The following is a 12,524-nucleotide window of genomic DNA, read 5'->3' as shown; positions in this document are numbered from 1 at the left end:
TCTTCATTTTTATAATTGCCTCAATTTTAACACGGCACCTGTAGATGTCTGGATGAACTTCAATAACAACACCACAAAAGATAAATTTCTGAGCGGTGTAATTTTACTGCTTAAGAAGTTACCTGAATATATAGACATGGAAGTTATAACTTTACATAAAATAGCATAGATTGTGAAACAGTGAATTAAGGTAATATCACTTCAAAATTAGTAACTCAGGGCACCTGGGTGGCTCAGTCATTTGACTGTCGGACTCTTGATTCTGGCTTAGGTCATAACCTCAGGGTTTGAGATTAAGCCCTGGGTGGGTCTCTGTGCTGAGCGTGGAGGCTGCTTGGGATTCTCTCTCTCCCTTTCCCTCTGCCCCTTCCCCTGCTCATGGGCACAAAATCCCTTTCTATCAACAAACAAACAAACAAACAAAATTAGTAACTTCAGAGCAGATTTTTAAAAAGCAAAGTAACTCAATTATCATCTCAAAAGGCACAACTTGGGAGAGATGGCTTGAAAGAGATGCAGAGAGGAATGGATTTTATAATGAATCGGTAAAAGGAAAAAAGGCCTCCCATCTGTAATTGTGTCACAAAGAAATCAGATGGAACTGGCATTGTTCAGATGGGGAAACACCAGAGAATGAGAAAAAACTCAGACCCAAATAAAAAACATAACCCAGGAATAGGCCCTGGCATGTTTTACTCCCTATTCATAGGATGTGACTTTCTGTGAAGCAGAGGTACATAAGTTTGTAAGTAAACCCCTAATTTTCAGTTATTTAGCATATGTTTATTTTGGGGATAAAAATGCCAATTACTTGCACATATCAACAAATTTATAACATTTCCCCCCCTTTCTACAATCTCCTTGATGATAATCTTCTGGAGGGGAAAGGGCCTTAAATATGGAGGTGCAGTGGGAAGGGGTCTTGCTATTAAAACTACACATAAAAATTCTAATGTCTGCAGCTCCTTCAGTAATTCAGAACAGACTTAAATGTAAATTTATCATCTATAAAACAGAATTGCTACATGAACTAACAAGTGTGAAAAGTACCTAAGCATAGAGCCTGGCATATCAGAAGTGTTGAAAAAGGTTAAGTACCTTCCTTAACCTTTTTGCTCAAAGGAACCCTACATACCATCAGCATCTGACATGTCCTAGTCACTTAAATTATAGTCCTTCAATATGACAGCCCCTTAATCCATGTGTTTCAGTGACAGAGGTTAGAAGAGGTGTGTGGGAAGAACAAAACAAAAACCCTCCAAATTTTGGTCCAGCCAAAAATAAGTGATCTGCGTCAGAGGCAAGAACTAACAAAGTTCATTAAAACAAAAATATATCTGAAGGAGACTCCCAAGGCAAGCATGGTTGAATATTAGGGAATTATTAATACATCTTATCATATTAATAAGTTTGAAAGAAAAATGCAATTACCTTATTAGATGCTAAAAAGGCATTTGATGAAATTCAACATACATTCTTAATTTTATTTTTTTTTTAAAGATTTATTTATTTTTGGGGTGCCTGGATGGCTCAGTCATTAAGCGTCTGACTTTGGCTCAGGGCGTGATCCTGGCATTCTGGGATGGAGCCCCACATCAGGCTCTTCTACTGGGAGCCTGCTTCTTCCTCTCCCACTCCCCCTGCTTGTGTTCCCTCTCTCGCTGGCTGTCTCTCTCTCAAATGAATGAATAAAATCTTTAAATAGAAAAAATAAAAGATTTATTTATTTTAGAGTGCGAGTAAGAGAGCATGTGTCGGGGGGAGGGAGAGAGGGAGAGAATCTTCAAGCAGATTCCTCACTGAGCATGGAGCTGATGCAGGGCTCGATTTCACAACCCATGAGATCATGATTTGAGCTGAAACTAAGAGTTGTACTTTTAACCAACTGAACCACCCAGGCGCCCCCAGATTCTTCATTTTTCAAAAGACCCTTAGGGGGCACATGGCTGACTCAATCTATAGAGCATGGGACTCTTGATTTCAGGGTTATGAATTCGATCCCCATGTTGGGTGTAGAGATTACTTAAACATTTTTTTTAATTTAGGAAATTAATTTTTAATATCAATTTAAAATTAATTTTAAACATCAATAGAAAAATATTTCCTTAACATAAACTTAAAAAACATATACTTTCCATAAATAGCATCAGGATTAAAGATGAGAGACCACAACATTCCTTCTGAAGACAGGAGCAATTTAAGGGCCTATCTCTGCTATTCTTTTTTTTTTTTCTTTTCTTTTTTAATATTTTATTTATTTATTTGACAGAGAGAGAGACAGCCAGTGAGAGAGGGAACACCAGCAGGGGGAGTGGGAGAGGAAGAAGCAGGCTTCCTGGGGAGCAGGGAGCTCAATGCGGGGCTCAATCCCAGGACTCAGGGATCACACCCTGAGCGGAAGGCAGACGCTTAACGACTGAGCCACCCAGGCGCCCCTATCTCTGCTTTTCTTGAAAGCTGGCTGAAGTAATTAGAAATGAATGATACTGGGGCGCCTGAGTGCCTTAGTCAGTTAAGCATCTGACTCTTGGTCTCAACTCAGTTCGTGATCTCAGGGTCATGAGACTAAGCCCCACGCTGGGCTCTGTGCAAAGTCTGCTTGAGATCCTCTCCCTCTGTTCCTCCCTTTGTGCTCATTCTTTCTCTATCTAAAATAAATAAATAAAATAAAATCTTTTTTTTTTAAAAAGAAAGAAATGATATCAATGCTGAAAGGAGGACAGAATACAATCCTCATTTGCAGATATATGACTATGTACTAGAACTCAAGAGAATCAACCAAAAAACTTGTAGAATCATTATGAAAATACCAAAATAAATATATAAAAATAAAAAGTGCCTTTGGGGCGCCTGGGTGGCACAGTCGTTAAGCGTCTGCCTTCGGCTCAGGGCGTGATCCTGGCGTTATGGGATCGAGCCCCACATCAGGCTCCTCCGCTATGAGCCTGCTTCTTCCTCTCCCACTCCCCCTGCTTGTGTTCCCTCTCTCGCTGGCTGTCTCTATCTCTGTTGAATAAATAAAAATCTAAAAAAAAAAAAAAAAAAAAAAAAAGAAGGAACAGAGTCCAAAATTAGACCCAAGTATAAACAAAAATTTACTATATGCAAGAAATAGATGTTACTCAATTCATAAACAGTATTGGAAAACTGGCTATTTGAATAAAAACAACGATGGTTCTCTATCTCACCCCTCACAGAATTGTATGCACAGATAAAATATATTTTAGAAATGAGGGTTAATTAAAACATTTTCAGGAAAACAAGAACTGAGTTTACTACTAAAAGACTCCATTAATGTGCATTATTTATCTACTGCTATGTAACAAAACAAATGGCTTAAAATAGTAGACATTTATTATCTCACAGTTTCTGTGTGTCAGAAATTCAGAAGCATCTGAGTTGGATGGTCCTGGCTCAGGGTTTCTCATGAGGATTCAGTCAAGATGTTGCCCAGGGCTGCAATCATCTTGCCCACAGAGGCAGGATCCTCTTCCCAGGTGGCTCACTTACAAGTACTGGCAGTTGATAGGTGGCCACAGTTCCTCTCCCAGGGCTGATTCATAATCTCATGACATAGCAGCTGGCTTCCCCACAGAGTGAATGTTCCAAGAAAGAGCAAGGCAAAAGGAGCAATGCATTTTATGACCCAGCCTCAGAAGTCACACTTCATCATTTCCTGAACGTCCTCCTGGTTACACAGATCAGCCCTATTCAGTGTAGGAGGTAACCACTTAAGAGTGTGAATCCCAGGTGGGGGAATGACTGTGGGTGCCTTGGAAGGTGGCTTGAACATTAATGCTACTTCTTAAGGATAAGTGTAAAAATAAGAAAATGGTCCTAAAAGATCAAGGATAGGAAAAGAAATAGTAGACAAGAAAATTGTAAAAATGTAGGTAAATTTAAACAAACATGGCTAATATGAAACAATAATGCCTATGTTTGATTTACACATTGTAAATATTACAGCATGCATGTGACAGGAACTGACTCAAGTCAGAATTTTTTAAAGGTCCCTGAATTGTTTCAGAGGGAAAACACAGAAAACTAACATTAAACTTTTTTTTTTTTTAAGATTTTATTTATTTATTTGTCAGAGAGCGAGCGAGTGAGCACAAGCAGGGGGAGTGGCAGGCAAAAGAAGCAGGCTCCCCACTGAGCAAGGAGCCTGATGTGGGACTCAATCCTACCACCCTGGGATCATGACCTGAGCCAAAGGCAGATGCTTAACCAACTGAGCCACCTAGGTGTCCCCTAACATTAAACTCTTAAGTAGTCACACTCAAAGTTTGACAGTAATCACCAAGAAAGTAAAAAATGAATACCTATCTTTCAAACTCATAGTTTAAATGGAATGTGAGAAAAGCCCTCCACCAATTCAAAAGGAAACAAAGAAAAAGGGTTAAAAAAAGAATAACTCAGAAACATAGGAAAAAGAAGAAATGAGAAAATACTCAGAACCCAACATTAATGAAACATTATATATCAAAACTAAAGAGGTTCTTAGAGGAAATTTTATTTTATTATTATTTTCTTGGAGGAAACAATAGTCTTACGTGGTTATATTAGAAAAGAAGAAATGCTGAAATTAATGAACTAAGGAGCCATTAGGACATTTAAAGAAAAAGAACAGTTCCATAAACCCAAAGATCTGGGGCCCCTGGGTGGCTTAGTCGGTTGAGTGTCAGACTCTTGATTTCGGCTCAGGTCATGATCTCAGGGCTGTGAATCGAGCCTCGTGTTGAGCCCCGTATGGGGCTCCGTGCTCTACAGGGAGTCTGCTTGAGATTCTCTCTCTCTCCCTCTCCCCACTCCCCCTCCCCACTCCCTCTCCCCTCCCTCTGCTTGCGCTCTCTCTCTAAAATAAATAAATAAAATCTTAAAAAAAAAATAAAACCAGACACCTAAAAGAAAATGGTAAGGATAAAACACATTTTATAAAATAGAAAATAAAATACATGACTTAGTAATAAAATTTAGAAACCTGGAATTGTTTTTAAAGGGACACACTTCAGATAAAGCAGATTCACAAGAGCATTCCACAAACCACTTATGCAAATAAAGTTGGAAACTTAGATGAAAAAGGCAGATTCCTAAAAAACACAGCATAACATACATGATTAGGGAAGCTGGAGAACACCTGAATGGTCCTATAACCCACTGAAGACACTGAGCAGTAATTTTTAACTTTTCTTTGAAAGAAAACACCAGGTCTCGATAATTTTTAGAGGTGACTTCTATCAAACATTCAAGGGAGAGATAATTTTAACCTTATATACATTTTCCAGAGGATCAAAAAAAGGGAACACTTTCCAATTCATTTCATAATGAATCATAAATGCAAAATTTCAAAACAATATTAGCAAACTAAACCTAGTAATGTATTCTAAAAGATATACCATGACCCATTTGGGTTAAACACACAAATGTAAGGATGCAAGGATGCCTTAACATGAGAAAACCTAATGTAGGAGCCCCGGGGCAGCTCAGTCGGTTGGACCTCTAACTCTTGATTTTGGCTCAGATCAGGATTTCAGGGTCAGGCTCTGTGCTGGGCGTGGAGCCTCCTTAGGATTTTCTCTCTCCCTCTGCACCCCGCCCCCCCTCCCTCCCTCTCTCTGCCTAATAAATAAATCTTTAAAAAAAAAAGAAAGCAAGATAAAAAATTCTTTCACATAAAGGATATACACCAAAAACCTACAGCAAAAACCTCAGTAGTGAAGTATTAGAATATTTTCTTTTTTGGGGCACCTGGGTGGCACAGTCATTAAGCGTCTCCCTTAGGCTCAGGGCGTGATCCCAGCATTCTGGGATCCAGCCCCGCATCAGGCTCCTCCACTGGGAGCCTGCTTCTTCCTCTCCCACTCCCCCTGCTTGTGTTCCCTCTCTCGCTGGCTGTCTCTCTCTCTGTCAAATAAATAAAATCTCTAAAAAAAAAAGTTTATTTTATAGAGAGAGCGAGAGAGCATGAGCGTGTGGGGGTCAGGTGGGGAGAGAAAGTCTTAAGCGCACTCAGTGCTGAGCGCACCTGAGTGTGGAGACCAACCTGTGGCTGGACAAGGCTGGATCCCATCACTCTGAGATCATGACCTGAGGGGAAACCAAGAGCCAGACCCTTAACTGCTTGCCGCACCGAGGTGACCCTAGAACATTTTCTTTAAAACCAAGAATATGACAAGGTATCCACTACTCCCATTTTTATTCAAGGGTATACTGCTTCATGCTAGTCAGCCCAGTAAGAGAGCAAAAAACAGAAACAAAACCACATAAAAATGTAAGGAATAAAATGGAAGAAACAAAAGTCATTATTTGCAGGCCGATATGTGATATTTGGGAAATCTGGAAGAATTCCCATTAGGACTGATGAGAGTTTAACCAGGTTGCTAGATTTCCAAAAGTCAACTGCATTTCTAAACACCAGGAACAAAGAAATAAAACATATATTTTTAAAAGATACTATACACAAAGTAACAAAAAATAAGACACCTGGGATAAAACAGTAATTGTAAGAGGGAACAACTACTGAGCATTTATGATGTATCTCTGTGAAACAGAAACTCTTGTTAGCTCTGTTTTGCAGATGAGGAAATGAAGGCACAGAGAGGTTGATTTACCTGAGACCACGCAGTTAGTAAGCAGCTAAGTGAGGATTTAAACCCAAGCAGTCTGGTTCCAGCGCCTTTGCTCTTTAACTACTACTCTAAACTGCCTTCCTTTGCAAGACGTGAAGGCCTCCATGGAGTTGTAGGATATGTTGCACATGTATAAATGTTGTTTTGAGACATTAAACAAATAAAAGAAATGCCATGCTCGTGCATAAGGGAAATTCTAGCATCAAGATCTTAATTCTCTTCCAAACTGATACACAAAATACAAGAGTGATCACAATTCCAACAGGATTTTCCATAGATGTTAATTCTAACATTTACAAGGAAGAAGGCCAAGAATAACCAAGACATTATTTTTTTTTTTAAGATTTTATTTATTTATTTGACAGAGAGCACGCACAAGCAGGGTGAGTGGCAGAGAGAGAGGGGGAGAAGCAGGCTCCCCACGGACTAGATGTAGGACTCAATCACAGGACTCTAGGATCCTGACCTGAGCCGAAGGCAGACGCCTCACCGACTGAGCCGCCTAGGCGTCTCAAACCAAGACATTCTTGAAGAAGAAAAACAAGGTGAGTAAATTAGCCTATCAAACATCCAGATTTATTATAAAGCAATATTAGTTGAGGTAGTTTTAGTGAAATAATAGAAAGATCAATGGAGCAGACCAGAGTGCCTAGAAACAATCCTATAATTATACAGAAACTTTATAATAAGAAAAAAGCCGTATTATTAAAAAAAGAAGAAAAAAGCAGTATTTCAACAATTGGGAAAAGAATAATTATGGAATGGGGGAAAATTGAACCCATACTTCACACTATACATAAGATATAATCTCTAGGTGGATTAAATATGAAATACAAAATTATAGAAGAAATATGGGATATTATCTTTCATACTTTGAGGCAATGATGGATTTCTTAAACAAGACACTGAAACCATTGAGAAATTCAACCCCATATTAAAATTAGGAATTCTTGTTCATCAGGAGATATCATAAAGAGTTAAGACATCAGTCATGAACTTGGAGAAGACATTTGAAACTCATAATACTGACAAAGGATCTAGAATATAAAGAATTATAATTCAATGAGAAAAAGACAAACAGATAGAAATGTGGGCAAAAAACCATGAACAGATGTTTTATATTGCCAGAAGAGGAAACACTAATAGCTAATAAATATACAAAAATATGCTCAACCTCATTATGAATCAGGGAAATGCAAATTGAAATCAAAATATCATTTACACCCACAAAATTGGCAAAACTAAATGTGGGTGAAGATGTGGTGCACTGGGAACTCATATGCTACTGGTGGGAGTATGACTGGTACAATCACTTAGAAAACTATTAGGCAGCATCTCATGAAGCTGAACACATGGAAAATCCGTGGTCGGGCACTTTCACTCCTAGAGAAACTCTCAACCTTCTGTACTAGAAGACACACACAAAAGCGATCACAGCACTCATGGACCTATACAACCTTGGATAAACTACTTCATCTTCCTATACCGCTGCTTTGTCCTTGGCAAAATGAGGACTGTAATACCAACCTCACTGTTGTGAAGATTCATGTATACAAAAGCACTGAGAACAGTGCCTGGCCCATGGTAAGTTCTCTACAAATTAGGTATTATTGGAATTATGCTTACTCAGAACCCTAATGTACACTGTGTCACAGAGTAGGTAGACAAAGTGGGGTGTACTTAAACAATCAAGAGCTATCCAGCAGTGAAAATGAATGAACTAAGCTTACACTTCAACATGCATTAATCTCAAAACATAACATTGAGTGAGAAACAAGTTGCAGAGAAGACTACATACAGTATGATACTGTATCAAATCCAAAACCAAGCAAAAATAAACTAATTATTTAGGGACATACATATAGGTAAAACTATAAAGAGCATGTGGCTGAAACATAAAATGAAGTTGGGCTATATGAAGGAAACAAAGAAGGCAAGTGCGTCTGGAGCACAGTGAGTGAGGGGAGCAGTAAGATGTGAATTTAGAAAAGCAAATGAAGGCTGGGTTATGAGGTAGAGACCTTTATTTGATGGTGGGAAGCCAATGAAGAATTATAAACCAGTAGATGATATAAAATGATTTGTGCAAGATCACCCTACTGTCGTGTGAATAATGGCCTATAGAAAAGGGAAGGTGGAAACAGGAAGAGCAGTTAGGAAGCTGTAGCAGTGGTCCAGGTAAGACAGGAAGAAGGTTTGATCTGCAGCAGTAGTGACAGGGATAGGTAGAAGGGTGGAGTTCAGGAACATTCTGGTAGAACTGACAGATCTTGCTGATGGACTGAATGCAGGCTATGGAGGCAAAGGAAGCTCAAAGATGTTTACAGGTTTTTGGTTTGAGTAACTGAGTGTATGGATGACATTACTGTTTACTGAGATGAGGGAGACGGGGAAGTTTAGGGGTGAATAAGGCAGAAAAGTCAGGAGATTATTAAGTTTATTAATATCCGAGTGGAAAAATTAAAGTAGGCAACTGGCTATGTGAGTCTTGAGCTCAAGGGAAAGATGAGGCTAGAGATAGATTCAGGAGTTACGGCAAAAAGATGGTATTTAGAGGAATGGGAATGGTTGAGATCTCCCAGAGAAAAGTTCAAATAAAAAAGAGAAAAGGCCAAGGATAGAACCCTGGGCATTCCAATGCATGATACAAGTCTGACAGAAGAGAAAGCTTCCAGTGAGGTAGGAAGAGGATGTGCCCCCATGACCTCGAGAAGAAAGTGCTTATGATGTGTCAAACACTGCTGGAAGTAGAATAAACGGAAGACAGAAAATGGATACTGGTGACCACAATATTAGGCATTTCAAAGAAGTAATAAAAACAAAAGCTTGATTGAGGGACTGTTTCTCCATAGAAATATAGGCAGTTGCAGATAAAAAGGAGGATAGGGGACAAGATTCCAAGCTGGAAAAAAACAATGCGGTACAGAAGAAGGAACTTGGTCTCCATACTGACTAGCATGTAAATCTAACGATTCTCATTTTCTAACATTCAGCTGCTTCCTAAGATGTTGGGACCAAATGGTCCTTGTGGGGTTCTCAGTACTCCCCTGGAAAAAGAGATGTTTACCTGAGAATACAAGGAAAAGAGATGACTGGGGACCTGAATGGAATAAATCAACAAAACAGAAAAGATTTTTTTAAAAGTAGCTCTATAGGGCACCTGGGCGGCTCAACTGGTTAAGCGTCGGACTTGATCTCAGCTCAGGTCTTGATCTTAGGGTTATAAGCTCAAGCCTCGTGCTGGGCTCCACTCTGGGTGTGGAGCCTACTTAAAAAAAAAAAAAAGTAGCTCTGGTGTGACTCTAGAATTATATACAAGAAAAATGATATAGCATAAACATACCCGGAGAGTTTCAGTTATGTGCTACCACATCATTATCCCAGGACCATTGTACTATTTTTGAAATCACAAAGGGGCCAGGAGTTGATCCTTCTTTCCTCTGTAATGAGACTTGACTGACGAACTGAACAGCACATGAGGAAGAAACCTTTAACTCTGTGAAGTTCAAAAGAAGCCGAGCAACAGCAAGAGGCTAAAAATGAAGACCTTTGCTCTATTCCCAATTACGACAGTACTTCAGCCATCCAAATCCTACTGCCCCACACAAGCCAAAGAGCCCCAAAGGAAACCCCAAACTGTTACTTCCGCTTGTTTCCCTTTCTTATTTGCCTTCTCTTTCCTTTATTCCTCTCTCCCAACATTTGGCCTCTGGCAGATTCTTAAATGTTTAAACGAACAAAACAAGAAAACTGTAGTTCAGATTTGTCTTTCTCTACAAAGACAATGAGCATTTTCAAAAGTAGGTCATGTTGGGGACTGAAACAGCTTGCCATTTTACCTTTAAATGATACATTTTTAAGTACTGCATAACCAGCTGGTTTCTTTTTTTCCAGAGATAATTCCATCTTTTACTTATCTCCCTATCCATCCCACCTGAAGGCAGTACCCACATTTTGCTCCAGAAACAAACGGCTGCTGTCAGATAGAGATAACAGGATAATCCTTAGGCATTCTTGATAAAGGACTTCACAGATAGGAACTACGATTATCTTAACTGTTTGAAAACATAGGGCTTCGTTTTTTTTTTTAATTTAAGATTTTTTATTTATTTGAGAGATAGAGAACGAGTGGTGAAGGGCAGAGGGAGAGAGAAAGAGAGAGAGAGAGAAGCAGACTCCCTGCTGAGCAGGAAGCCTGATGCAGGGCTCGATCACAGGACCCAGAGATTATGACCTGAGCCGAAGGCAGATGCTTCACCAGCTGAGCCACCCAGGTGCCCTGAAACCACAGGGCTTCAAACAAGAGTATGTTCCACATCATAGCTACCTATTCAAAGATCTTCCACCTTGAAAAGAATGCTGAGATGTGAATGAGCATCTTTGAAGCCCACTGTTGGGACCATAACACATGGAGTACAAATTTTAGACCTAAGATCTGAATCATCATTTACCTTCAGATCAGAAATGTTAGAGGCAATAAACTAAAAAATAAAATAAAATAAGCCTGGTCTCAAAGTAATTATAAATGTTGGGTGGGACTGAGCTACTGGGTAAGAAGAGTATCAGGTACCAATATCTATTTTCAAATGAATTATAATAAATTTTTTTTCATATTAAAATGCAATAAAACTTATTTGTATAAATTTTAGTATTGTTTTATTTATTCTCTAATAGCAAATTTAATGCACATATTTATAAGTTTGCCTGATACACAGACACACACACACACACTCTTTCTCTCTCTTTCTTCATCTTTTCTAAGGGTACCAAATAAAAAGGGTTGTTTCAGTATACTTTTCAGGATTATTTATATCTAAGATGTTATTTTGGACTCCTTCCACCCCAAATTTATTGCCTATAAAATTTTAAGGTTCCTTACTTGGCTTTATACAATGGATGCAAGTCTAAGAAAATATTTTTGTGTGTCTGCAAAACATAATTGTCCCACTGACAACTTCAAATATGTCTTTTTTTTTTTTTTTAATATTTTACTTATTTATTGGACAGAGAGAGACACAGCGAGAGAGGGAACACCAGCAGGGGGAATGGGAGAGGGAGAAGCAGACTTCCCACTGAGCAGGGAGCCCGATGCGGGGCTCGATGCGGGGCTCGATGCCAGGACTCTGGGATCATGACCTGAGCCGAAGGCAGATGCTTAACGACTGAGCCACTCAAATATGCCTTATTTTAACCTTTGACTATATTAATTTCCTAGGGCTGTCATAACAAATTACCACAAACTTGCTAACTTAAAACAACAGAAATCTATTCTTTTGTACCTCTCTTAGCTGGAAGTCCAAAATCAAGGTGTCAGCAGGGCTGCATTCATTCCCTCTACAGTCTCTAAGTGAGAATCCTTCCTTGCCTCTTACAGCTTCTGAAGGCTGCTGGCCATCATTGGCATTCCTTGGCTTTTAGACACATCACTCCGATGTCAGCCTCTGTCTTCACCATAACCTTCTCCCTGTGTCTGTTCTCTGTTTCTGTATGTCTCAAATCTCTCTCCATTCCCGTATAAGGACACCAGTCATGGGATTTAGGGTCCACCCTAAACTCAGGATGATCTCACTTTGAGATCCTTAATTATATCTGCAAAGGTCCTACTTTCAAATAAGGTCACATTCACAGGTACCAAGGATTAGGATTTAGACATATCTTTTAGGGCCCAGTGTTCAATCCATGGATTAATATCCACTTGGCTGGGCTCCTAAGATAAAATATATTTGTCCCTCATGGCACTTGTCATATTCTTCTAGAATCCAACCTGACTTGGGAAAAGCTATTATTTGTAAGAAGTCAACAGTGGTGGTGCCTGGGTGGCTTAGTTGGTTAAGTGTCTGCCTTCAGCTCAGGTCATGATTTCAGGATTCTGGGATCGAGCCCCACAACAGGATC

Source organism: Ursus maritimus, unplaced genomic scaffold (assembly GCF_017311325.1).
Source record: "Ursus maritimus isolate PB19 unplaced genomic scaffold, ASM1731132v1 scaffold_23, whole genome shotgun sequence".
Taxonomy (NCBI): Eukaryota; Metazoa; Chordata; class Mammalia; order Carnivora; family Ursidae; genus Ursus; species Ursus maritimus.
Note: the sequence above shows the minus strand (reverse complement) of the source record.